This window comes from Carya illinoinensis, chromosome 9, assembly GCF_018687715.1.
Source record: "Carya illinoinensis cultivar Pawnee chromosome 9, C.illinoinensisPawnee_v1, whole genome shotgun sequence".
Taxonomy (NCBI): domain Eukaryota; kingdom Viridiplantae; phylum Streptophyta; class Magnoliopsida; order Fagales; family Juglandaceae; genus Carya; species Carya illinoinensis.
Window position 1 is genome coordinate 38,946,921 of NC_056760.1, and position 26,959 is coordinate 38,973,879.

Here is a 26,959-nt window from a genome sequence, read left to right on the forward strand (position 1 = left end):
GAGAGAGAAAAAATTGAATAAAAAATATTATAAAATTAAAATATTATAAGAATATAGTTTTATAATAATATTTTTGTTTGGAGATTTGAAAAAGTTAGAATTGTTTTTTATTTTTTATTTGAAAGTTTGAAAAGGTTGTAATAATTAGTTTGAAAATTTTGTAATTGAATTATGTTTGGGAATAAAATGAGATGAGATAAAATGAAATTAGATGAGAATTTTGTGTCTCATCCCATTTCTCAAACCTGCCCTAAGATTCCTACGGTGTCTAAATATGACATGCCAAATTGAGTGGGGTTCTATCGAGCATACAATTATACTATATGTGCTACAAACGACCATATAAGGGAGTGATTGGATAGATCCCTATTCCATCACTATGTGAACCCCAATGAAACAATAAATGATATATTCCTATGCCCTAGAACCTAGAACTATGTCATGAGATGAAAAATTGATATTGCTACGTTAACATGTTTTATTATGGCCATGAATGATATGATCTCTTGGAGCATGTATAAGAAAGTGGTCAAGTCCAATTGAATTGACACAAGTGTCTAGGGAAGATTGTTTGGATTCTTACTTGTTATTTTATAACTCATAGACAGGGCAATTATGTTGTTTTGATTCGATATAATTATGATCATATTATATGACATCGAATCAAGAATTGCTCTGAGTTATAAACTCGTGAGGGATTAAAGACACTTGACCTAGTGAGATCAAATAATCTGGGGAGATAGACAAGATGTTATGAGTGACGTATTATGTTAGTTAGATGGTGACCTAATATAGTACTTCTACCCTTTGCCTTCTCATCAGGTTGCACGCTTCATTTTCTGTATGATAAATAATTATTAAGAGATCAGGAGAATATTGTTAGTGGGCATGGTACCCATTGGGCATTGTGGACAAGTGAGAGATGTTAGTAGTGGATACCCCATGACCCATGTTATGTCTACATGGGCAAGGAAGTTACAAGTAGTTAATTAAATCTCCACCACTAGCACTTAACTTCAAGTTAGATGATTAACCACCTAATTAGAAACCTCTATAAATGAGAGTTTTACGTACGTTAATTAAGAGTGTAGAAAAAGTGGACGTACAAATTAAAGGCTATCATATCTCTCTATAATTTCCTAGAGCAACCATTTTGAGCTCTTGATCTTGAAGTGTAGAATAATTTTAGGGGACTCTCGTAACCTCCTAAGTGACGTAGAAGTGAAATCATAACAATTTGACTTGGGTTGTAAAATGAGCAAATATTTTGGACTTGTGAAAATTCCAATTAAAGTAACTCGAATTAACCCTATTTAACATAAGGAACCTTGGATAAACAAGGACCATTTTCTTGAACAACCATTGTATTGCTTTTTATCTTTTCATATTGTGTTTGGATGTTAAGCTGATCTCAGATGATCTAAGTTAATATGTGAATAATAATGTTTTGTGGATCCCATTAAGATGTGTTTAAATATAAATAGGTTGATATATGTGTTTGAATTTATGAAATAGATTGAGATTTGTTTAATTTTTTATATTAAAGGTTGAAAAAGTAATTAATACCATTAATAATTAATTGAAGATAAATTAAGATGATTCAGGGATTTGGAAAGAAGGAGACCCAAGGGATATCCTCATTACAAACTATTTTCAAACCATCTTTTCAGTTGCTGATTATGTGGATTCTATTGATATTCCATCTCAAATAGAAGCAAGGGTCACTACTCAAGTGAATGAGGAGTTATTACAGTCTTTTTTGGCAGAAGAAGTTAATCATGCCCTTAAACGGATGCACCCCACCAAAGTACGTGGTCCAGATGGAATGGCTCCTATCTTCTTTCAAAAGTATTTGAGTATCATAAGGAGCTCTATCACACATGTTGGTCTAAAAGTATTAAATACTAAAGAGTTGCCTAGAGCTTAAATCACACTTTTATTACTTTGATTCCTAAGAAAAAATCTCCAATAAAAGTGGTTGCTTTTCGTCCACTAAGGCTGCATGGCAGCCGCTGAAAACGTAGGTCGACGCTTCGTGGATCTCGTATTGGTGATGCCCCAGCCTCTTCTTGAGTTATCTATGGCTCACCGTTTGCTGAAGAGTAAGGATGGGGAATTATTTTTTTAGTTTTCTAAGGAGGAAATATACTGTTTGGCAGAACCTTTTAGGTTCTCTATTGTTCTGATGTTTCTGCGGCAACGTCCCTCCTTGGATGCGATTTGGGCGTTCATTTGAAATCGCTAGAGTCTTGATGGCACTTTGGTTGTCTCTACTATGAGGTGTCCAAGGAATGTTTTTATAGGCATGTCTTCGGAGGAAGATTTCTTGAAGGCTTTGTCATGTGAAGCTTGTGACATTGATGGTATTCCTTATCGTGTATTTCATTGGACACCAAAATTTAAGGAAGATGAAGAACCATCGATTGTTTTGGTCTGGATGGCCTTGCCAGGTTTGCCCCCAAAATTTTTCCGTGAATCTTTTCTAAAACTATTCACAGCCCGATTGGGAGATTCATTAGGCAAGATAACCCTACTCGGTGTGCAACTCGTACCGATGGTGCTCGTATTTTTGTGGAGATGGATGTAGCCAAGGTTCCTCTATCTCAATTCTAGATTGCGACCCCAGGGATGCTGTCTAGCTGTAAGCAAGAAATTATTTATGAAACTCTGCCAGCGTTCTGTTCTACGTGCAAAATAAAAGGGCATAATGCGTGGACCTGCCGTGCTGGAAAAAAGAAGTCTGAAAACAAAGTTTGGGTTCGGCAACAAGAACCTATTATTGAGGAACCGAAAGAGAATTCTATCCCTTCTATTAATGTGGACAGCTGTTGTAGAGACCATGGCACCTGCAGAAAATCTGGGTACAGGGGAACCATCTTCGTCTATACTAATTGAAGAGTGAGAAGTGAGAAAAGATCAAGGAGAGGTTCCGATAACTGAGTGCTCTATAGAAAAGAGGAAGAATACGGCTTTGTCAGTGATGAATGATGTACTACTGACTATGTCTCCCAGGTCGAGGGGGGCTGAGGTGGCCAAAGACAGTTCAAGCGATGTTGACGTTCTTATTAACGAAAATCTTACTAAGCATAGGAATGATGTTCACTTTTAGGAGGATGTTTTTTACTTGGAAGAGGGGTCGATGTCTGATCCAAAACCTGAATTACATGCAGAAATTTTTTCGTAGGACAAGGAATACCATACGGAAACAGAGGGTGACGCTATGAAGAGGAAATATACTAAAAGACATTTTGAGAAAGTTAGAAGCTCCACTTGGGTTCTCACTCAAGCCACTAAGTTTTCTCTATGACAGGTCCTATTTTGGTTTGGAATATCAGAGGGATTGGTACGTCAAAGAGTCATTTAAAATAGTTACTGGTTGAGCACAAGCCGAAGATGGTAGTTTTGATGGAACCGTTCAGAATTTTGAAAAAGCTCAAAGGTATATGTAGGTCTTTCATTTTGATAATGTTATTTCAAATGAGAAAGCTGGTGGGAAATTTTGGGTTTTTTGGATGAATGACATGGATGTGCAGGTTGTCCGAATGGGTTCACAGTTTATTTCTTTACGTATAGCAGAGGGATCTTTTCATTTTCTGGTAACTTTATTTACACTAAGTGCAATCTGATTGATAGACGACAATTATGGGAGGAGTTTAGTTTGAGTAGTATGGGTGCAGAGCCTTGCTTATTTGCTGGAGACTTCAATATCATTCAATCTGAGTTGGAAAGGCAGGGTGACAGACCACGACCTTGTATCACCATTGAAGAGTTTGACAGTTGGATTCACCAAAATGGTTTGATTGATATGAAATCTTAGGGTTGTAATTTCAATTGGTGCAATGGTCAGCGTGGCTTATCCAGAAGTTGGGCTAAACTGGACCGAGTGCTCCTTGATGCTAATTTACTTACTATTTTTCCTAATGCGAATTGTTCATATTTGCCGAGGACTACTTCAGATCACTGTCCTATGATCATAGAGCTTCGTAAGGATCCTTTTTCCTATGGCCCCTCTTCGTTTTGATTTCAGCAAATGTTGTTGGATCATCTTGATTTTATGGATTTTGTTCAGCATGTTTGGTCTGAACCTGCTGTTGGTACAGGTCTAGTCAATCTTGCTAGTAAACTTAAGAAGCTTAAGGTGGCCCTTCGTGAATGGAACAAGTAAGTGTTTGGGCGGACCAATATTTAGATTGTTGCTCTTGAAGAGAAAGTTGAGGAACTAGAGTGTAGTCTACAAAGGGAATGGAATAAAGATTCCGAAAGAGAGCTTGTATTGTCCTTTGTTGAGTTGTCCTCTTGGAGGCGGAAAGAAGACACTAGGTTGGCTCCAATGGCTAAGCTTAAGTGGAAAATGGAAGGAGAACGTAATACTAAATTTTTCCATGTCTTTTTAGCTAACAAAAAGAATAAAAGAATTCAAGAGATGAGAACTTTGGAAGGGGTTGAGTTTACTTCTCCGAAAGACATTCATCAAGGTGCAGTGAATTATTTTTTTGGTTTTCTTCAAAATACCGATCAGTCATGAGATCTTCCGGACTTATCTTACTTAATCTCACCGGTTATTGATGAAGCGGATGGTGCTCGTATCTGTCGCACTCCTTCTCTGAATGAAGTTCATGAGGCTCTTTCTTCTATTCCTATTAATAGCTCCCCGGCGCTGGATGGTTTTGGTGCGGGTTTCTTTAAAAGCTACTAGGAGGTGGTGAAGATGGATGTCTTGGTTGCTATCTTGGACTTTTTTCTCACTAAAAATATTCTAAGGTTTTATTCGGCTTCGTTTATTGTGCTCATTCCGAAGATGGATGTGCCTTCGGGATTTGACAAATTTAGGCCGATTAGTCTTTGTTCGGTTTTCTATAAAATTTGTTCCAAAATTATTTTTAATCATCTTACAGGTCTTCTTCCCAAGATGATTTCCCTTGAGCAAGGCGCTTTTATTCTTGGGTAGATCATATTTGAAAATATCAGTCTTACTCAAGAAATGGTTCATTCCCTTAATAAGCAGTCTCATGGTGGTAATATCATGCTTAAAGTCGACATGGCCAAAGCGTACGATCAAGTGGATTGGAATTTTTTGTTGGAGGTGCTTCATTGGTTTGGTTCCCCCCCCCCCCACCCCCCCCCCCCCCCCCCCCCTTTTGTGATTTAATTCATGCTTGCATTTCCAATATTTGGTATTCTATGATGCTTAATGGTATGACGAAAGGTTTCTTTCAAGGTGGTCGTGGCCTTCGGAAGGGGGATCCACTCTCTCCTTATCTTTTTATTATTCTTCAAGAGGTTCTTTCTAGACTTTTGAAGCATAGTGTGGCGGAAAAAAAGATTGGTCAAGTTTCTCAAGGTCGAGGAACTCCCCAGATTTCTCATCTCATGTATGCCGATGACATTGTGATTTTTTTGAATGGTAGTAAGAATTCTATTAGGGAACTTTTACAGGTTTTTGAGAAGTATGAAACCTGGTCAGGTCAGATGATCAATAAAGATAACACTTCCATGTTCTTTTCTCAAAAAATCTCTTCGGTCCGTAAGAGAGCCCTCAAGAGGATGATAGGGTTCTCGGAAGGTTCTTTCCCCTTTAAGTATCTAGGGGTTCCGATCGTTTTGGGGCGTATCAAGCATGTGCATTTGGAGGATGTGGTGAATAAAGTCTGAAAAAAATAAGTGGTTGGAAAATAAAGATCCTCTCCTCTAGGGCATGTCTGATTCTTCTTCGGCATGTTCTTTTTAGCATGCCTTTACATTTGTTTGCTGTTTTGTAGGTTCCCCAATCTATTATCAAAGTTTTAATCGACTGATGAGTACTTTTTTCTTTTTGGGTGAGGTGAATGGGAAAGGAAAAAAACATGGGTGGCTTGGGACAATATTTGTAAGCCAATTGAGGAAGGTGGTCTGGGGTTGCGTAACTTGGATGATATGCAAAAAGCCTTGCACATGCGGTTTGCTTGGAATTTAATTTAAGGTAAGTCCTTATGGGCTAGATTCTTTAAGGAAAAATATGTGGGGTCTTCCCCTTGGTCTCTCATTGACACGAAAAAAGGTACAAGGTTTTGGAAAATGATCGTTAAAAGTATTCCTAGTATCCTTAATAACTCTAAGTGGCATGTTAGGGATGGGAACATTTTATTTTGGTATGATAAATGGAGGGATAGGGGCCTGTTAATTGGTGATTTCCAACTTGTGGGAAACCGTTGCTTAAAATTAAGGACTGTAAGCTGTCTAATAGTTGGGATGTGGAATTGTTGACTACCTTAGTGGGTCAGAATAATGTGGATGACATAATTGAGGCTTTGGTTGGTTGTAAGGGGGGTTCTGATGTGTTGATTTGGACGAAGCATGAGAGTGGTAGTTTCAATACTAAATTAGCCTAGGATTGTATCCGTATTCGAGGTTCTAGCATGGAATGGCATTCTTGGATGTGGCATAAGTCACTTCCTCTTAAAATTTCGGTTGCTATGTGGAAACCTCGGAATATGGCTTTGAGCGTTGATGATGTCTTCAATGGATTGGAATTCCAATAGTTTCTCATTGCGATTGTTGTGATGAAGGTAATTATGAAGATCAAAACCATGTTCTGTTTGAAGGGGTTTTTGTTGCAAAGGTTTGGCATTATTGTGGTGCTACCTTTGGTCTTCCTCTTGGTCACACTTGGATGGAGACAGTGACAGCCTTGTTTCAACGTGCTTATTCCTCTTCTCAAGTGGGGCGGATGGTGGGGTTTCTTCCTTCGATTATTACTTGGCAGCTTTGGCGCAGAAGATGTATGGCTCGTATGGAGGGGTGTTTTGAGTCTTTTAATTCGGTTTGGCATGCTATTAAGCTCTGGATGATTTCTGTGTGTCAAGACATGAATAAGGTTAAAATTTGTTCCAGGCATGATCTGGAAATTTTGCAAACCTTGCACATTTCGGCTTTGGCTCCCGTTAGATAGCATTTTTAGCTTGTGACATGGAAAACACTTGCTCAAGAGTGGTTCAAGTTGAATACAGATGGCAGTAGTCTTGGTAACCCAGGTTCTTTAGGGGTGGATGGGATTATTAGAAATGATCGCGGTCATCTGGTTCATGCTTTTACTTCTCATATTGGTTTTGGCTCAAATAATAGAGTTGAGTTGTTAGCTCTCCTGCAGGGTCTCAAAGCCTGTAAACATTTGGGGATTAACTTGGTGGAAATTGAATTAGATTCTCAAGTGGTGATCTCGTGGTGGAATAGGAGGAGATGTGGTGTGTGGTATTTGGAGGATTTCTGGGAAGATATTCTTGTTCTTACCAACTCTATGGTTTGTGTGCTTCGGCATGTCTATAGAGAGGGCAATAAAGTTGCTGACTGGTTGGCTTGGAGTGGTGCGACTGGTCATCACTCGGATTGGAATTTTATTGGGGACATGCCTAGGATTCTTCGAGGCTTAATTCGCTTGGATAAATGGGTTTCCCGTTTTTGCGCTGCAGTTAACGTCTTCTCTATTTTGGAGTTTCTGTTTGTTGTGCTAGTTTGGTAAGTTTTTATTTTATTATTTTGTTTTTCTCTTGTGCTAATGTCTTTTTTGTAGGTGTGGTTTTTTCTCTCCCTTTGTGCGTTTTTTTTTTGTCCTCATTGTTTTGCTTTTCTTTCTGGTTAGAGGATCCTAGGTTTTTTTGACACTTGGTTTTGGCCTTTTTTGCTTATTTTGTAACCCCAGGTGCCAGTCTGTAACCAAGGTTTTCCTCTGCCATAAGTGAAGGTTTTTTAATAAAATTGGGACGGGGTCACTATTGAACAGGTGATTCTCGGCTCTTCAAAAAAAAAAAAAAGTCTTTGCAGTATTATTTACAAGCTAATTTCCACAGTGATTGGCAATAGACTGAAGAAGGTATTACCTCATGTTATATCTAATTCTCAAAGTGCTTTTGTCTTGGGGAGGCAAATTACTGATAATGTGCTTATTGTTTATGAGCTTATACACTTTCAAAGAAACAAAAGAAAGGGTAAGAAACGTATGTCTTTAAAGTTGGACATAAGCGAAGCTTATGATATGGTGGAGTGAGATTTTTGGAAAAAGATATGGCTACATTTGATTTTGCTACAAGTTTTGTTAAGCTCATTATGAAGTGTGTTAGAACTGTCACATTTTCTGTGCTAGTTAATGGAGTGCCAAAAAGCCTATTATACGTAACTAAGGTTTAAGACAGGGGATCCTTTATTCTCTTACTTATTTTTTACTTTGCACTAATGGTTTGATAAGTCTACTAAAGAATTGTTGTAGAACTGAATCTGTGGAAGGTATCAAAATTTGTAGAGGTGCTCCTAGACTGAATCATCTGCTATTTGCTGGTCATTTTCTGTAAAGCCAACTTAGAGATAAATAGAAACATTCAATTGTTGCTGAATAAATATGAGAAAGCCTTGGGTTAGAAAATCAATCAAGAGAAAACCTCTATAGTTTTTAGTAGAAATGTGTCAGAGGAGTTGAATGAAGAAATCATGTCTCTATGGGGGGAAGTTATACACAAAAATATGAAAAATATATGGGCTTACCTCCTCTTGTTGGTAGATCAAAGGATAAAGCTTTCTTACTAATAAAACAAAAAGTGTGGCAGAAGCTCCAAACCTGGATAGGTAGTCTATGGTTTGAAGGTGGAAGGGAAGTTCTCATTAAAGTTGTTGCACAGTCTATCCCAAATTATGCAATGAGCTACTTTAAGTTATTAGGATCACTATGCATTGAGCCGGAAAGGATGATGGCACAATTTTGGTAGGGGAAGAAATCAAAGGAGAATAAAATTCATTAGAACTGTTGGGGAAAGATGTGTGAATCAAAGTTTAGAGGAGGATTGGGTTTTAAAAATTTAAAGATGTTTAATTTGGCCCTCCTAGCAAAACAAGGGTGACGAATTTTGCTGCATCATGAATAATTACTTAGAATGTATAAAGCCAAATATTTTCCTAGAACAACCCTCTGTGACTCTAAAATTGGGCCAAAATCCTTCTTTTGCTTGCTGAGGAATATGGAAAGGTACAAAACTTCTGCAACGAGGCTGTCTTTGGAGAATAGGCAATGGGAAATCAGTGAAGGTTTCTAGCCAATAAACTCATTGATAAGACTATTGTGGAAGATTGGGAAACAACTGTTGATTCTCTCATTAATATTAATACTAAATGGTGGAATGTGGAAAAAATTAGAGCTCATTTCAATTCAAATATAGCAATTAAAATTTTCAAGATCATAATATGTCCCAGCTGAGGAGTGCATGAAAGTGTACTCTGAACATTGCTTTTACAAGTTTAATTGCTAGATTATATGTGTTATTTAGGCATTTTGATTAGGTTTTTCTAAATTAAACTTTAATTTCATAATGCCCAAGTTTTGATTCAGTGTCTAATGATTTTATTGCATGAATGAATTTAAAAATGATGAAACTAAAGTCTGGCTAATAGGGAAGAAGAGAACAATCAAAGGAGAATTTTATACATCCAAATTCAAATAAATTCGAGTCATAAACAAGGAAAGAAAGAACAATTAATGAAAAATATTCAGAATTCGCAGCCTTTTTGAGTATCTCTTACTATTATGGTTATATCTTCATCTACTGGTATTTGATTGAGGCAATTCAAGATGCGTTAGAAAAATAACTCAATTGGCTACATTTGTTCTAGAAATAGACATTTTCTAGTTCGGCGGTTTACTAAGCGAAAAAGGCCTACAATTTGCATGTGGAAATATGGAGTATTACCTACTAAATTTGCACGCGATTTTCTAGAGAGTGAAGGTGTAGAAAAGAAGAGGTCCTTCTGGTTTTTGGGAGAGAGGATGCTAGGGTTTGGAGAAACTCATTTTCCAGAAAAAGAATTCTTCTTATTTCGAATGGGGAGCTAATTCTTTAGTGAGTTTGGGGATGAACTTGTTTGAATGATAATGATTTCAATTCTATCGAATTCATGTAATAAACTTTCTTGTTGATACAATCTTATTTATCATGTCTTATTAGTCTTTTTTGTATTTAGATAATTTTACAACCAATACTTTTCATAGATTTAGTCATGCTTTCTCTATGGGTTTGTTGAGATGTCTATGATTTGGTTATTGATCTTATTGGTATGATTCTTTGCTGCAATATTGCTATTAAGTATACTGTTGTCTTTGAATTTAAGTCTAATAGGATAGCAATCCGTGCTTTCAAAATAAGAGTGGTTTTCAAGAATTACATTTGAACAAATTGGTTAAAAAGATATATTTTCCAGTTAGAGAATTTGGTGTTATGATCTCTAATTGAAAATCCAATGAATCTGATATGGATAGAATTATCAAGTTCAAATAAGGGATTTCTAATGCTTCACTGCTATTAATTCTGGTAAAACATTTTCATTATTACATTTGGCTCTTCAGTTTATTTCTTTTTAGAAAGGATTTGTCTTACATTTCTACTTTAATTTTTATTTTCTTAAATTTTTAGTTTTTTGTTCATTCTGCTATTCTATTAATTTGTCTCTTTATGAAATTGACACCCCAAAGTTGTGCTACAACTATCGCATTATTCTTTGAGCATAATCACCACCTCAAATGGCAAGTGGTTTTGGAATCAAGAAAAGAATGAGATCTACTCTGTTGAAAGTGCTTAATTATAAACTGCTCCAGAATACTTCAAAGTTGCATAGAGGAGAAAGCTTGATGGAGGACAGAAAGAAATCTTTTTGGAAGAAATATGGAAGATGAAACTTCCTAACAAAATAAAGATATTTTCATGGAGGGCCTATTGTGATGGCCTTCCAACTTTCCACAATCTGAAAAAGAAATATATTGCTGTGAAATATAAATGTTGGTTTTGTAGGAAAAAAGAAATAGAAACAAAAACAAAAAAAACAAAGAACCTTCAACCGTCGATCTGTTGGATGGCCTGTCAACTTTAATGGATGGTCTATCACTAGAAGACTCTTCAGCCGCCGATCTGTCGGACGGTTGAAGAAAACTGCTCAAAAGAGCGGCGCATGAAATGTCGAGCTAAAGAGAGCCTGCCACTATCATATGTGGCACCACTGGAATCAATGGCTTTGGATCTCTCAGATTTGACTACCGCCTTATTTAGTAGAGTGGCGCGTATGGATGACAGTGACAGTCCTATGCTGGCATATCAATGCATCAATCGGTTGCTACATTCTTATGTTCCTACTTTTCCTAATCAATGATTAAGACAAAGTAGTCGTGAAAGACTCATACAGCCAGTCTAGACAAATAAAAAGATAAATTAAAACAAAAAATTTAAAACGATTTGAAGAGAATGGTATAAGATTGTATTTGGATATTGAGATGAGTTGAATTGAATTGTAAATAGAAATATTTTTATTTATTTCATTGAGATGAATTTAAATTTTTAAGGTTGAGATGGATTTAATTTTTTAATTTGAAATGTACGAAGTAGATTAAGATAAGTTTAATTTTTTTACAAAAAATTAAAAAAGTAGTAGGTCTCATCAATAATTGATTTGAGATGAGTTGAGTTTAATTCAACAAATAAACATAACCTAAGGGCCGACTTGTTTGGAAATAGATCTCATTCCAAAATTCTCATCTAAACTTATCTCATCTCATCCTATCTCATTCTCAAAATAAATTCAAAATATAAAATTTTCAAATTAATCATTACAATATATTCAAAACTAATCATTAGGGTATAAAAATTAACTGGGAAACGAGAATGGACTGGCCGAACTGGTGGAACCGATCCGTTTTGGACAAGACCAATCCAAGACCGGTTCCCTTAGTTCCGAAATGGGCCGGTACCAATCTGGTTCCAGTTCTATGCTTTTTTGAACAAGACCAGACCGATTTGCCATATTATAATTTTAAATTAATTTTTTTAATATTTTATATAATATTTTTTATATTATATATAATATATATAATAATATAAATTATAATTATATATAAGATAATGTTATTAAAATTTATAACATAAACTTTTAATATTAAACATGAAAATTTATTTGATCATATACTTTAATCATAAAATATATATATTAATAACATTTTATGGCTTAATAAATTCTCAATATATTCTTTTTGCTAAGTACATTAGTAAGTTAGTAATACTAATATACACTAGTATATAATGTATATTAATTATAATTTACATTTTATGCCCTAATACTAATAATCTAATACCATATTATTATTAGTATATCTTAAATCTATATATAAATTACTATATAAATCATTATACTAATTAAATTTTTATATATGAAATAATGATAAAGTAATACTAATACTATCACCATCAACGATATAGTTATAATAAATTAAAATCACTATAACAAATACTAATAGATAGTTATTCTAATTACTATAACTAATATTAATATATATTCTAATATTATTATAATAAAAAAATGGACCGAATCGGATTGGAACCAGTAAAATTGGAGATATCGGTTTAGGAAGATAGCCAATGAGTAATTGGTTCTTGAAAATGTAAAATGATCCCAAATTTTGTCCAAAATCGGATCAAACCGGACCTATTACAACCATACTAATCATTATAACTTTTTTAAATTTTTGAACAAAAAATAAAAAATAATTCAACCTTTTCAAATATCCAAATAAAATTAAAAATTATATTTTAACAATATTTAAACTTTATAATATTTTTTTATATAATTTTTTCACTTTTATTTCACAAAATCTGAAAAGTACTCAATTCAAACTATCTCATTAATATTCACAAATTATTTTATTATTATTTACAAAATTAGTGAAACGTCCCTTGTGCACAAATGTCAAGCTGCCGGGACATAGACCAAGCGATGACAACTCTGGAAGACAAATATCACCCTTCAAGTATTGCACAACTTGGCGCATACTTGGCCTAGTTGCAGGCTCTGTTTGAGAACACAACAACCCAAGTTTCAATACCAACTCCAGTTCATTTACCACATAATCTGCACCTAGATTTGGATCCCTTGCCTCAAGAATTTCCCCTCGATTCCAATAAGAAAAAACCCAATTGACCAAAAGGGCATCCTCGGCGTGTTGCTCTATTGGTCTTCTTCCACAAGCAACCTCAAGCAAAAAGGCCCCAAAACCAAACGCATCTGTGCTTGTTGTGGCCTTGCCGCTTCGAGTATGCTCTAGGGCAAGATACCCAAGAGTTCCTCCCACATGGGTAGTTTGAGGATCAGTTCCATGATCATACAATCTTGCAAGACCAAATTCTTCTAATCTACCATTCATTGCACCATCTAGTAAGACATTGCTAGCATTGACATCTTTGTGCACTACAACTTGCTCCCATTCTTCGTATAGATACAACAAACTCGATGCCACACCTTTAAGGACTTGAAATCTTTGCTCCCAATTAAGTGATCTTGGGTTGGTCGAATAGGCATTTGTCTAGGCTTCTATTGGGCATGTATTCATATACCCAAAGCAGCTCTCCCTTGCGCTGACAATGGCCCAAGTGTGAAACTAAATTCTTGTGGCGAAGTTGACCTATACTTACAATTTCTGCAACAAATTCTCTCATTCCCTGTCTTGATTTGTGGGAGACTTGTTAAATATTTTAACATGAACATTACTAATCATATTTTTGATTTTATATGATCTACAATAATAAACAGTGATAAATAAATACGTACATTTCTCCATCAGTTCAATGAAGAATTAGATCTGGCTATGAGGGAAGGATCATTCTAGCAACTTTGCCTCTTAGTATCTATCGATGGCAAAAGGCACTCTAATGTTGTAGGTGAGAACCCTTGAACCCCTCAATCCTATTTATAGATTTTTGACCATCAATAAATCCCAGACTTTGTGTCTGGCTATAGTTAGAGATATAGAGTTTTAATCTTATCTCTTAGGAGTTTTCTTATCCCATTATAACTCATCTATTAATTAATAAGTTTTGAGCTATTCTAAACTCTATTAAGATGGGTGTGTGGGACATAGAATTTAAATAAAATTCTTACATTCTCCCACTTGTCCCATACGCCTATAAAATCATATTTTCCGTTCATGAGTTTATTACAGGAAATTAACCATACTGCACAAATTCATTTCCTGAAACTTTAATAGCTCAAAATACATTCATGAGTTCTATAATATCAATATCAAATCACCTACAAATGCAAGTCTTGGAGGTCCTATGTTATATGACTAACAAATTCCCTTCCATGTACCACAACACCAGTAACCAATTTAACATGATCTTTAATTGGGATAATTAAGGCTAGTATCATGATGTCTTGGGTTCCAATTTATGTATGTTGCAGACATTATCTTGTCATTATTCTTCCAAACCATTCGATGTACAAATAAGTGAAAAGACAAGAAAAAAGAAACAAAACAACAATAATAGATACCATTAAGTGTCCAAAATAAAATAAAAACATCTATGAGCTCAATAACATGTTTACATCATAAGACCCATTCTGTCAACATGCTCTTTAAACTACTTCGCTACTAGACCCTTCGTTAATGGGTCTGCTATCTTAAGCGTAGTACTGATATGTTCTTTGGACATTGTTTGTTTCTGTACTTCCTCATTGACACTTAGGTATTTGAGCTCCATGTGTTTAGCACCTTTAGAATATCTATCATTTTTAGAAAAAAATACTACAGAGGAATTATCACAATAAATTCTTAGTTGCCTGACTTTAGAGTCGACAACTCCAAACCCTTAGATAAAGTTTCTCAGTCATAAACCATGCATTGTGGCCTCAAAGCACGCCACAAACTTAGTCTCCATTGTTGATGAAGCAGTGATAGTTTGTTTCATACTTTTCCTTGAGATTGCTCCACCGGCCAGTAGGAAAACTTAATCTGAAGTAGATTTTCTACTATCAGAGCAACCGGCAAAATCATACTCTGAGTATCCAGTTACCTCTAAGTTGTCAGTTCTTCTAAAGGTAAGCTGGTAATCCTTAGTTCCTTACAGATATTGCAATACCCTCTTTGCTGTTTTCCAATGAGACATCCCTGGGTTACTTTGGTAACACCCAAGCATGCCAACTGCAAAACTAATGTCTGGTCTCGTACAAATCTGTGCATATATCAAGCTCCCCACAATTAAAGCATACGAGATTTTTGTCATCTCTTTACGCTCCCACTCAGTTTTAGGACATTGTGATAGACTAAACTTATCACCTTTTGATATCAGAGTACCAAGTGATGAGCAACTTTTCATACCAAATCTCTCCAGAACTCTCTCTATGTAACTTTTCTGAGATAATCCCAACAATCCTTGTTTTTGATCCCGGAGGATTTCAATTCCGATTACAAAAGATGCCTCGCCCATATCTTTCATTTCAAAGTTCTTAGATAGAAAACCCTTAGTTTTATAAAGTAAGCCAAGATCACTTATAACCAACAAGATATCATCAACATACAGGATCAAAAATATGAACTTACTCCCATTGACCTTGAGGTATATACATCGATTGATGATGTTTTCTTTAAATCCAAAGGCAATAGTGGTATCATTGAACTTGAAGTACCATTATTGGGAAGCTTGCTTAAGCTCGTATATTGATTTCTTAAGCTTACATACTAGGTGATCTTTCCCCTTTTTTGAGTGGCCCTCTGGCTGCTCCATGTAGACTACTTCATCCAAATTTCCATTTAGAAAGGCCATTTTCACATCCATCTAATGTAACTCTAAATCGTAACGAGCCACCAATGTCATAATGATCCTGAAAGAGTCCTTTTTAGATACTGGAGAAAAAGTCTCTTTGTAATCAATGCCTTCTTTTTGAGTGAAACCCTTAGCAACAAGTCTGGCCTTATGTCTTTCGACGTTGCCTTTTGAATAGCATTTGGTCCTAAAGACCCATTTACACCCGACTCTTTTACACCCTTCAGGCAACTCAATGAGATCCCAAACTTGATTTTAATCCATGAATTTCAACTCTTCTTTCATGGCATCGATTAATTTACTAGAATCACATCTCTCTATGGCTTGTGAAAATGTTAGTGGATCTTCACTTGTCCCAATATCAAATTCAGATTCCTAGAGATATACCACATAGTCTGCTGAAATAGCAGATCTCCGATCTCTCTGAGATCTGTATAAGACTACCCGTTCTGGTGACTCCGAACTTGTTCATCAGTGGTATTATCATTCTTAGATAGGTGATCATTTACTTGTTCCAATGTATCATTGTTTTGATCAAATAGAGGAACCATTATATTTTCTGAGGGTGTAGGTATAAGGACATATACTCGTACTTCCTCAATGATCACATCTCTAGGTTCCATTTTCCCACTGATTTTGCAAAGTTCAATAAATTTGGCATTCCCTGTTTCCACTATTCTCTGACTGTGATTAGGACAGTAAAACCTATACCCTTTGGATCTCTCTAGGTAGCCAATGAAGTACCTGCTTACTGTTGTAGGATTCAATTTCTTTTCATGTGGATTGCAAAGTCTCGCTTCTGCTGGGCAACCCGAAACATGCATGTGTCTTAAACTTGGTGTTCTACCAGTCCATGACTCGAAAGGAGTTTTTGGAACTTACTTACTAGAAACTTGGTTTAAGATATACGTTGCTGTCTTAATGGCTTCAACCCACAATGAATTGGGTAAGATAGAAATCCTTACCATACTTCTAACCATATCCAATAAAGTCTGATTACTCCTTTCAGCAACACCATTTTGTTGTGACGTCCCTGGCATCGTGTACTGTACAACAATGCCACGCTGTTCAAGAAGTTTGGCGAATGGGCTAGGGTTACGACCCAATTCATCATACTTTCCATAATATTCTCCACCTCGATTCGACCTGATGATTTTCACCTTTCTATCTAACTACCTTTTTACCTCCATGAGAAATATCTCAATTACTGAAATAGCTTGAGATTTCTCATGTAGCAGATAGATATATCCAAACAATGAAAAATAATCTATAAAGGTGATAAAATATTTTTCTCCACCAAAACATTCAGTGGAGAATGGTTCACATATATCTATGTGAATTATTTCAAGAAACTCTTTACTTTTTGTGGCACCTTTCTTAGTACGTTTGATTTGCTTTCCTTTAATGCAATCCACACATACTTCAAGATTAGTAAAATCTAAATGTGAAAGTATCAATTCTTTTACTAATCTCTCTAACCTTTCTTTGGAAATGTGCCCCAATCTTTTATGCTACAAGTTATAAGAATGTCCATTTATTATGTTTCTTTTAGTTCCAATACACACTTCACGGTTATGGGTATAGGTATTATGAACAAATGTATTATCAAGACAAATTCGATAAAGACCATCGAAAAGAAACCCAGAACCAATAGATAAAGAGTCTCTGAACAAATTGAAACTACCATTATGAAATGAAAAAGAATAACCATCAGTGTCTAGTCTAGAAAGGGAAATTAAATTACGCCTCACAGAAGGCACAAAAACTGGGTTATGAAGGTTTAATCAATGACCAGTACTCAAAACTAAACGAAAAGTCCCTATGGCCAAAACTTCAGCCATATTCTCATTTCCCATAAAAATGAATCGCTCACTAGGGCTTGGTGTTTGGCTTGTAAGGTATCCCTTCATGGTTATAGAAACATGAACATTAGCACCTTAATCTAGCCACCAAGAATTAGCAGGAACATTTATAAGTTTTGATCCAAGACATACAAGGGCAAGAGGCTTACCCTTCCTTTTAAACCAAGCCTTACATTTCTGACCCTCAGATTTCATGTGTCCATGTTTCCCACACCAGTAGCATTTGGTATTACTATGTTGAACCTGATTAAATTTTCTAGGCTCCTTTCATTTTGGTGGTCCAATTCATTTCTTTTTACCATAATGATGCTTTTTCTTTCAAGCTCTTGTTGTTTCAGTCTTGCTTCATCCTGAACTACCATACTTCCCAGCTCATTAACATTCCATTTATCCTTAATAGAATTATAATGCATCTAGAATGAACCGTACTGAGTTGGCAATGAGTTCAAAATAAACTAAACAATGTAGGACTCCTCTACTTTCATTCCTAGGGTTTGTAATTTGGCAGCAATATTTGTCATTTCAAAGATATGCTCTTACATTCTTTTGGCTCCATCATATTTCCTGGTGGTAAGTCTTGTCATCAGTGTTTCTGCTAATGACTTATCTACAGATCGATTTAAATCTCTCCTCAGCATTTTTCAAACAATTTTGGGTATCCTCAACACCAGGGAGTGAATTTTTAATATTTTCAGTTATGGTCATTTTCATGAACATTAGACTCAGCTTGTTTGATCTCTCCCACTGTTTAAATGACTCTTTCTCATCCTTGTTACTCTTCTCAGTGAGGGGTGGTGGTTTTGGATTTGTAAGTGATGAGTCCATGTCAAGGACCCCTAAGGTGAATGAGCTCAACCCACTCAGAAAAATTAGAGCCATTCAAAACAAGAACTGAAGAAGTTTGTGAATGTAATTATGTCGGTACATATACTATAAGAAATATTTTTGTCACATAATGCTTTGAGTTAGACACTTATAAACAATAATCAGAATTTAAATAATTATGGATGAACTAGTACTTTCATCAAGATAATACCCAAAGTGTTCTAACCAATATTAAATTCTGTGGATGAACTAGGTGAATCATCATAATTCTCATTTGGGAGTAAACTCTGACATAAAAATTGTTACCTCTAACTTTTCTTTGATGGATGAACTAGTAGTGTTATCAAAACCCTCCTTTGGGAGTAGATCTTGATACACAAAGTGTTCACTCCAACCTTAATTTGACGGATGAACTTGCAGTGTCATCAAGACCCTCCTTTTGGAGTAGATCTTGACACACAAAGTGTTCACTCCATCATATCCACTTTACTATGGAATTTAATGATTTTTCTCCAAAATTAAGAAAATCTTGTACCTTTGGGCAACCAAGTTTTTCTTTAATTTTGATGTAAATCACTTGTCCATATTGGATAAAAAATTATATATAGCATGATAATAAGAGCCAATTCATACATCTATATAAGATTTATGTATGTAATAAAAACATGCATATGACATTTAATAAAATTTTCATACATGTAAATAACAATAATAACATGTACATAAGATAAAATAAAAAATAAATAAAAAATTCAGATTTTTTTAATAAATAAATAAATAATATTAAAATAATAATAATAATATTTTAATTTGACTAGTCCGAATTTGAACCGGACCGATTCAGCAAATTGGGTTGAGACCCAATTTATTTAAATGGTCAATTGACCTGGGTCGAGCCTACTGTTCAGGCCCGTTCCCTTTCTCCCTTTACTTTTTGTTGTTATTCTTTTATTGGGCTGGGCCACTGATGTGGCTCAATGGCCCATTTTCTTTGGTCTTGGACTGGGCTAAGCCCAGTCGGCCCACATAATAACCTTTTTTAGAAGAATTTTATACATTAAGCAAAATAGGTTGGACTAGGCCAAAGCCCAAACCCTTTACACACTTAATAGAAACCCTAAGCTAATTACTCCTCCTTCTTCCTCAGATTGCCTTAGCGCTGCTTCCCTTCATACACACACAGTGCCACTACGTCTCATGGCATCCACAGCTTGGCATGGCATCTCAATGATTGTCCTCATCAGCGGGAAAGAAGACAGTATGGCATCCCCAACCTCCACCCGCCGCCGAGGTCCACCTACTCGTTCCTTTCCCTTTTTTTTTTTTTAAATTAGTTTTTGTTTATGTTCTTGGCACAAATTGCCACGGCCAATGGGCTTGAGAGCCCTCTACTGCTGTTGCAGGGATGTCGACGAGGAGGTTCTCAGCCTCCTCGCAGCACCTACCATGCTTTTTTTTTTTTTTTTTTAAATAACCCTTACGCCACCTTTAAGGCCACCATACATCCCATCACTAGGGATTTCAACCATCATGTGTGCGGCTACAAAACACACGGCTTAACTTCGTTTCTTACTTTTTCTAAAACAGAACCTTCAACTTTTCTTCTTCATCATCGCAACACAGTATACAAATATAAGTGCAAAATATGAAATAACACGCAGAAGCATATGCACAATATGTCAAGGGTTAAGGGAGAAAACAAAAAATGCAAACCCAAAATATATACATATTGTACTGCGTGGATCATCATGAAGAACAAAATAGATAAAAGAGAATTTTATCGTAATGTTTCTTTCAGATAAAAAGCTGTCTTTTTATTCTTTCATGGTAAAATCACAGTTATACATAAATTCATATTCGCTGTATATTTTATCGAGATCAAAAAAATCTATAACCTGGCTCTGATACCACATGTTAAATATTTTAACATGAACATTAATAATCGGATCTTTGATTTTATATGATCTACAATAATAAACAATGGTAAATAAATACATACCTTTCTTCATCAGTTCGATGAAGAATTAGATTTGGCTATGAGGGAAGGATCACCCTAGCAACTTTGCCTCTTAAGTGTCTCACGATGGCAAAAGTCACTCTAATGTTATAGGTGAGAACCCTTGAACCCCTCAGTCCTATTTATAGATTTCTAACCATTAAGAAATTTTAGACTTTGTGTCTGACTATAATTAGATATATATAGTTTCAATCTTATCTCTTACGAGTTTTCTTATCCAATTATAACTCATCTATTAACTAATAAGTTTTGAGCTATTCCAAACTCTATTAAAATGGGTGTGTGGGACATAGAATTTAAATAAAATTCTAACAAGAATTTCTTCACTTCAATCTCATTCCCTGTCTTGATTCATGGGAGACTTTCTTCGTTGCAATCTAAATTTTAGAGGTAGGTAATACACCTCTATATACCCTACCAAATCCACCAATGCCCAATAGTTATTTATCCTTGAATCCTTTTGTGGCAATATATAGATCTTTGTATTTGAATCTGTGAGGCCCATAGTAAAGCTCCCAGTCTTCTAACAAGTTTGCAAACTTTCACTTCCTTTTTACGACATAAATTGCAGTGAAAATTGCCACCGAGACTAAAGTAACAATCATCATAGGTAACCTAAATGTCAAAAGTTTAGATCTCTTTTTACCTCCAATCTGAGGCAGCTTGGGAAGTTGAAAGGACAAGTGTTGGAGCTTGGCCATTCATCTTAAAACTCCAACCCGAAACATAATGATTTGATTGAATAGAGCCAGTCGAGGAAGAGAAGCCAACATACATATTGTTGTTAATGATAGGTGAAAGATCAAGAGACAAAGACAACAGCGGGATTTTGGGTTTATCGACATTGATAGGAGCTAAAGTGACATTGATTTGCTTCTCCACACCATCATAGTCCACCCAAACTTCACTACAAGAAAAAATGTTTTTTTCCCAACGAGGATTTTCGTGGGCAAAACTATGAATTTTGTGGGAAAAATTCTGTATTCACAAATTTTTTCTGTGGGAAGTTCGTGGCATATAAGTAGTCGGAAAAAGTATTATCTCCCATGAAAACATTAATTCCTGGGAGATAGATACTTTTCCTCACGGTGCATTCCGTCACAAAAGCCTTCCAACACTTGTGGCAAAAGGCAATTCAATTTCTTTATGGCTCATGGGAATTGGATACTTCCCACGATAGATGTTTGTTGTTATTAGTATTTCCCACGAATGATTTCCGTGGGTAATTTGTGGTGACATACGTCTGTGTTACAAGTCGTATGTTTTGACCCTACCGAATTTCTTCATGAAAATTGTGTAAAGCCCATGAACAGTTATCGTGGATAATATGAATTTCATTAGAACTGGTTTCATTTTTCACCACACACAATACTCGTGGAAAATATGCAATCTCCAGAAAATCCTTCACATGAGAAATACTTAATTTACATGGAGGTGTCTCGTGGCAAATAGGTTTAATTTAAGGAAGGTTGCTACCTTTTTCCACCAACGGTTTTTCCTAGGTAAAAGTGTAAAAGAGAGTTTTTTATAATGTACATTTTGAAACAATTTGTTTCGTACTTTTCAAAAAAACCTGTTTTATGACTTCAATTAGATTAGATTCTAAAGAAAATATACTACAAAATACAGTCAAATAAACTATAACATAATGTATAATTCAACATTTACAACATTGAATCATGTTCCACTATCCATTTGGCTAATTGGAAATACCTTACAAAATATTTACAAATTGGAGAATGACAAGAGGGCCGTGATCAGCATGAAAAAGATTACATTTATATTTACTTTCCAAATGCACACAACTTGGCTCCAAATAATCTTCCATAATAGCTTCATGAACATTCTTGTATCATATTCATGTGAACTTGATCTGCCCAGATGAACAAATGACTTTGTTTCCTCTTGTGCACACATTTTAGATGGCTGAGAAGAACCTGAATAAACATAGTACAAATAGACTAGACTCAGCTATCAATAACCTTAGATTCACATACAACAACAAATCTCAAAGAATGCAACCCTAGATCTATTGATGTGTATATATATATATATATCTATACGAGTATAATATATACTACTCAGGGATGCTATTAATGATATTTGGACCTCATGCATGTATATGGTATTTTGATACATCAAGTTAAAGACTGCAAACCTGGGTAGTATTGATATATTGTCCATAACAACTCAGGAAAAAAACTAGGTGGTTTATTACCCACTCCCTGCCAATACATTTTTTCCATAGAATTGTGTGAAATTGTCACAATCCTGTTATGTCACCTCCTGATCTACCTAGTATACATTAATAGTACACCACAATGTAGATGCCATATATAAGCTAGACAATTTGATCTCTCACCCTGAAAGGATGTGCATGTTGTGTAAAGGCCAACTCAAAACATATCATACTCAAATTAGCATTTTAACAAGAAGTTACAAATATACAAGTGCACGTGATCATAAGCTCTACCCCATTTGCAATTTCATTTTTTGGGTATCTATCTCAAACAATGCCAAAAATTAGTCCAACTTAATTTTGACCAACAATTCAAAACATTTTACGCTAGGTCCTTTTTCTCCCTAAACTCCTATATATGCTCATTTACAAGAGATCATTAGATTAACACCCTGGTACAAGTTCCTAAGTAACAACTATCCTTCAGGACATTGGATGTGTCTAACACCATTAGAATTGGACTACTGACCATACATTTTCACAATATTAACAACTAAACAATTATATCCCAACTCTCCAACAAATGGTGTCTGCAGTATGATTTGAATCTTCAAGATACTGTACCACAATCTTGAAGGTACAGATTTGACCTGATTGATCTCTTGGAATTAAATATATAACCCAGACATCTACATTAATCATCTAGAAGAATGTTGTGAACACACCCTCAGTTTGCTCAATCACTATGTTCTGCACAATCCTCAATTTATATGAACAAAACAATTACCGGCAGCTCATGATCTGAAATAATTATAATTCATTACAACACATATAACTGGTCTTATTAGCCTCCAGATGTGAAGATGTAAGAAAGAAGATATATATACAATGCAATATGGGATTATGCTACCAGCCATCTGTATCTTTGTGAACAAATTTGGATAGCTATGATTGATAAAATTAGTGCCTTTGTTTGCATCTAGCTATTTATTCTCCCAAATAGCCCAAACCACGTATGGATCCATTCACAAGCCTTAAAAACCCGATTTAGCATCTTTTATATAGGTATAACAACATTATGATATTAAGCTTATGGAATAAACACTAGTTATTTGAATTAAGTATATTTACTAGCACATAACGTTTTCCTCCTATCCAGTAATTTTTTGTGTATTCTGTTTTTGGTCATTGTCATCTCAACTGTGACCCTTCAGTGGCCTTCCATCACATAACTGGAGTTTTTGTAACCCCAATGGAGGCAGCTACCTTAATGCTCACTTCTGTAACCCTACAAAAAAAACATCAAACAAGTAACACTTCAGGTAGGAATCTGTTTCTTGAGTCAGATAATTAATATATCAAAACTGCCCTACAAACCATTGAATACAATTCATCTGATATTTTGTGACTGACTCACATTCTCAAAATTCTGGAGATGCTCAGTATCACCAAACCTGGAAAAGCTACTTCCAATGTGATATAATAGTTATATATTGAGTAAACACAAAATATGCTGATATAATAATATTGCCACCCGACCCTTTAATGAGGACTTACCCCAACCTGCCCATACTACCCATCAAAAAGGTTGGCCTTTAACTTATTAACATCTCCATATGGAGAACACAAAATACAAAATATCCCAAAAACCGAAATCCAAAAAATTAGCAACCAACTGAGAGATGCCTAAGCATCTTCTTGAGTCTCTTGTTGAGACTCCTTACTTGACCCAAACTGTGGTGATATCATATTTAGTTGTTTGTCATGCTCTAAAAAAGCATGACGCTGAGTAGCCATATCACCCAAAATCCTCTCTAGTTGAGTCTTGTAATTGTCTGCACTATTCTTGATCCTTTCATTCTCCTCGGCCAATCGTATAAAAGCCTTGTTCTTTTTCAGCGAAGGGCTTGGCTTAGGAATGACTGAGTGGCCCAGCCCTTGTGCATAGCCTGATTTGAATCCTAAGACCTCTTTGAAAACATCAGCTGCAGCTTCATCGCCATCTTCTTCTGATTCTTTCTCATTCAACCACTCTATCATAAGATTCTAAAATACACACAAACAAAATTATCATTTCAAAACCTGTCAGTCACGAGTTTTCTGAGGATTAAATAACTGAAAAATCACATCTGGATCAGCTAACTCACATAATTATGTTCAGCTGCTGCATTGATCCATTTACCCTTCTCCCTTGACCAATGTGTTTCTTTGTAAAATGCTATCATATTCGGTGCATCCCCACTCTTCAAAAGCAAAATTATGTGACTTTTAGCTCAAAATCCCCTTTAATCATTACTTTAACCTATATTAATGAAAGTTTGTCTTACCTTCTCTTCCAATATCCTGACAAAGGATTTCATTCCCCCCGTATGCCTAACTTTCTATTTTTTCCTATTATTAGTGTTTCTAAAAGACTGTTCCTGAAATAATTCAAAACACTTAATGTCATGCTCTTACACTAATAATACGACTAATCAAAACATGTACAAAAACTTCTAGAATACAATCTGCTATTATAGAAAAAATACTTCTAAATCATATTGTATCCCCAACTTCCCCCTATCTATACAAGTCAGGTTATACCTTGAATGAGCTGTTGCGCCACCTTGAACATAGCCACTCCCAAACATGTGGCTCCACCGATGATTTTCGACCAGCCAGTGCCTCCTCGTGTGATCCATATCTCTTGTAGTGCTTGTGTAGTTTGTAATGGTATGCGTTGTACTTGTCAGCAAGTGCATTTACCACAGCTTCGCGATGGTTTTCCTTGGTCCAATACAAAATGAAATCTGCCTGCATATGGACCAGCATCATATCACATGGTTGTGAAGTCTCTAAAAAACATACATTAAAAATAGAAAATAAATTCTGTATTCTGAAACTGCACATTTCTGAAACCCTTACTCTAACACGATTGATAAGCTCGTGCTTGTGCTTGTCAGGTACCACACTCTAGCTAGCATTCCTCATATCCGCATGTACTTTCACTATCCAACTCACTCGACTACTGAATACATTGGCATGTTCGCATGATGGACCCCTGTGCCCATCCTTTATATTTATCGGGATCTTGCCCAACTGCCATAGTAATTCAAATGCTGTACCCTTTGCAGGCCCTCTGCCTCATTTTTTTTATGGGTGGACCTATAAAAAAATGATTATTAAGCTGTAGTTATCAGCTATAATTATTGGATATGCATTATACAAATTAAACTCAATTAATATGCCAAGTCTTTCTTTCTACATATATAAGACTTGAAAATGCCAAACCTGTGATGTCTCCCCCCTCATTTCCTTCCTATTCTACAGCATGCATTACTTCCTCTACATTAGTTTCTGTTACTGCTTCTGGTGCAGCATCAACATTGGGATCCTCCTCATCCCTTAGGCCCCTTGTCGAAGGCCGCACATCTGAAACTTGTAATTGGCTTGCTGCTATCCGACTTGTCCCTCGGGCAACTCGTCCCCGACGTCCCCTTCTTATGGGTGGACCTGTAATCAAAGTGGCCAATTAAAATGTTGTGATCAACAAGCAAATGTGACTCAAGATTAAATAGCAAGTTAACTTCTAGCGTAATTCTTTAGAAGCATAAGGCTAGAAAATGCCCAAACCTCTGATGTCTCGCCCCTCATTTCCAAATTGTTCTACATCGTGCATTACGTCCTCTACAGCCACTTCTGTGACTACTTCTGGTGTGGCATCAACTATGGGCAGCACATCTGGAACTTCATCAACACGCTCTATTGATATCCTACATGGCCCTTGGGATCGTCCGCTCTGTAGGAATTTTATGGGTGGACCTGTAAAAAAAAAAACAAGTCACTAGTGATTAACAATCATGTTTGACTATGCATTATAAATAACAAATACTTGTTAGGACTTTCTTGATAATTGAAGGCTACAAAATGCCAAACCTGTGACGCCTCCCCCCTCATTTCCTGGCTGTTCTACAGTGTTGTTTACGTCCTCTATAGCCACTAGTGGTATTGCTTTTGGTGCAGCATCAACTATGGGATCCTCCTTATCCCTTATGCCCCGTGTCGGACGCAGCACAGCTGGAACGTCATCCGTTGGGCTTGATGCTATCTGAGGTGGCCCTTGGGGTATTCGTCACCTCCGTGTATTTTTTACAATCCAAACCATTAGGTTAATTTTCTATAATGAGTATATCATTTCATCAATGCAAGCTGTCTCATAACCCATTACCTCCGTAGTTATCGCCACTATCAAATTTATTATGCGTTACTTTTTTCTGGCATTTATACACTTATGTTTGGTCAGAACAACAATTACTTTAACATATACATGACTGGGCAAAGTATGCCAGAAAATACAAATGAGTTATTATTGCACTTCAAAATATCCATGCAGAAACCCTTTACCATAGCTTTGTGACACCTTTGCACCAAAACAACAACATATAGTTCAATATTTTGGTTCACCTAATAGATTTATTGGGTAAATATTCTGCTTTTTTGT

General features: G+C 35.8%; 1 pseudogene; it reads right to left on the bottom strand.

Annotated features, from left to right (window-relative positions):
- Window positions 1-11,137: 11,137 nt before the first annotated feature.
- LOC122277079 overlaps window positions 11,138-26,959 on the bottom strand; it is a 30,534-nt pseudogene continuing 14,712 nt past the window's right edge.